A 3322-nucleotide genomic window follows, 5' to 3' on the forward strand; every position below is an offset into this window, starting at 1 on the left:
AAACAATATTAATCATGTTAATATGAACAACAACAACAACAACAATAATAATAATAATATAATAATAATAATAATAATAATAATAATAATAATAATAATAATAATAATAATAATAATAATAATAATAATAATAATAATAATAATAATAATAATAATAATAATAATAATAATAGAAGTAACAAAAGGCTACCTTCAAAGAAATTGGCCCAAAAAAAATATACTGCCACAAGAGGGACTCGAACACTAGACCTCCCGCTTCCCGCTAACACTCTTAACCATTGGGCTGTTGCCCCTTTATCTGAAATATAACAGAAACATTTTATATTTAACCCATATTACTCGTGTTCATCTTCTTCATTTATATTCCAGAAAAGAAAATCGACCAGGGATTTGGTTTAGAATCAGAATAACGAATATTAATTTCATTTAAGACTTATAAACAACTAAATCAATCCTTTACTTAACTGAAACGAAAAAAATAAAAAAAATAAAAACAAATAGCAATGGCTGTCGCTGAATGTAAGAAAAAAATTAAACGATTTTGAATTTAAAGCCGTTTTAGACAAGAATTATAACACGAAATATATTGCAAATCCATCCTAAAAACTTTCTCAAACACCAATTGAACTTGAAACATTAAAACGAACACAAATTTGATTATTGTTCATACGGTTGACTTTTTAAAACGAATGTTTGACTCCCAAAATTAATAACCAATACGTGGATTTAAGACTTGAATATTTACATAGAGTTTCGTTATAAGGTTCCTAATCCCTATGTATTTTTAATTCTTGAAAAATGACTCAAATTCCAGATTTAGCGAAAAAGAAAAAAAATCGTGCAGGTAATGGACTGTAAAAAGAATTTTTTTTTTTAGATTAAATCAAACATATAGGGTTTAATACTTACAGATATAATCGGTATAGAAGATAAAGAAAATTGAATGTATCCTAAATCAGATTGTGATGATTGATATATGTAATTGTGTGTGGACAGTGTATCACGAGTAGACAGTAGGTAAGAAAAAATAAAACTGATTATGATATATTACCTAATTTCGTGTATGTATATATAACTGCTCCATTTTATATTTTAATTTAATATTAATAATTAATAATTAATAATTTATAATATATAATAATACTGTTAACATTTAATATTATTAATAAAAATAAAATAATAATAATTATAAATATTAATGATAATAATAATTGTAAAAATGATAATAATAATAATAATAATTAGAATGATGTTGCTAATAGTAATAATACTTATAATAATATTCATCATGATATTGTTAATGATAATTTTAATAGATTGTGTTCTTTTTATGATACTAATATTAATGTTAATATATATACCAATAATCATGATCCTTAATACTAATACTTAATAAAATATTATTTACTGATAATACAAATATTGATAATAATATTAGTATTAACCATAGTAGTAACAATACTGTTAATTTTAATAATAATAACTAATAATATTTAAATTACAGTTTGGTTATAATTTTAATTATTTTTATAATAATATTAATACTTTATCCTTTGTTTCGATGATCACACATTAAAATCATTATAAATTTAATTATAACAATAATAACAATAATAATATTAGTAATATTAATTGTGATATTAATATTAATAATAATAACGATATTAGCTTGATTATCCTAATTATTACATTCAAATTAATTAAAGTATTCTTTATTAAATCATAATATTATATATTCTTTTATTTATATTTATATATCATATACACATATTTATTTACAAATAATTGTTCGTGAATCGTCGGGAATAGCCAAGGGTAATTGCATTCATGATAATAGTTCAAAAGTTTTAAGACTCAACATTACAGACTTTGCTTATCGTATCGAAATCATATAAGATTAAGTTTAAATTTTGGTCGGAAATTCCCGGGTCATCACATTGCCAAACGGCCCGTCACTATGGGAAACGGCCTGCCACACGGCCAAGGTAAACGAGCACAAGAAACGGGATGCCTGGCAAACGGCATCTGCAAACGGCCTGCCAAACGGCCTGCCAGCTGTTTGCAGGCCAATTTCACTTCTATTTAAAGGTTATTTGTCATCCATTTTTACACACACTTCAATTCGCTTCTTTCTCTCTCTTTCTACAATATTAGTCATACTTTCAAGGTCTTCGACTCCGTGCGGGAAACCTAGTACCCGGAGAAAAACGCCGAAGATTGTATTAGAAGCGGTCTGGAATTTGAAGTTGTCACTTTTGTATTCGGAACTCGTTTAATCTACTGGTACATCTATCCTTTGTCTTTATATAATGTCTTCCATTATTATGCTTTGTGATATTATTACCATGATTAGTGAGAAATAATATTATGGCTTGTGTATGTTGTTGAGATGCTTTCCGATTATGCTTTAAACTCAATCGCTTTTCCAACTAATAGAAGGTAGTTATTGGCTCTGTTATTGGGAAGTCGCTAACCCCGATTCAGAGTACACTATCTATGTCACCCCTTGGTAAGAGAAGTCTATCTGATACAACGTAAGTTTGACTGAGGCACACCGGTTGTAGTAAGAAATTTCGGTATCGCCAAATAATCACACTGGGAACACAAATTTTCCCATTAATCGATCCGCACACAACCATCAGTCTCTGGATTAATCTAGGACAACAATAATACACCACGAGCTATACAAAACATCAACACTCGACATAGGGTTTCTCCCCTAAACCTTCCAACACATTCTTACAATACGGCTTCCTAGTACTAGCATGGAAACTATTCGTGTACTACGATCCCGTCAACAACAAATTATCATCACAACAATTCGCAATTTGTCACACGACCCATAAAAATATCCACCAATGCCTGGTGAGTCCTCTTGCCGCGACCGTCTGTTAAGGATGGCCTCGACATTTCAATGCAACTAACGAGTCGCATCACTCGGGAACACATCCTCGCAAATAGACAACATTCGCGTGTCTCGATGTGAGACAATCGGAACCGACACTCCCCGCCTCACAATCATCCATAAAGTGAAATAATCCACTGACAATTTCCACAATCACGTTTGCCGACAGGGAAAATACAGCAATCACCACAATATCTAACTTGTACCTACTCGATGGTACTATTTGAGTTTCATAGCAACCCAGATTTACGTTATGAGAGCACCCGCAACGACAACTTCCTTCTCTCACTCCGAGATCTCAAACTTCACATTTGGTCTCATACTTCACTTTGGTACTACACGACCACCTTACTTAAGAAGACTTACAATTCATTCGATCCCATCATCACAATCTCTATACACAACATTCCAGAATCG

Source organism: Rutidosis leptorrhynchoides, chromosome 8, assembly GCF_046630445.1.
Source record: "Rutidosis leptorrhynchoides isolate AG116_Rl617_1_P2 chromosome 8, CSIRO_AGI_Rlap_v1, whole genome shotgun sequence".
Lineage (NCBI taxonomy): Eukaryota > Viridiplantae > Streptophyta > Magnoliopsida > Asterales > Asteraceae > Rutidosis > Rutidosis leptorrhynchoides.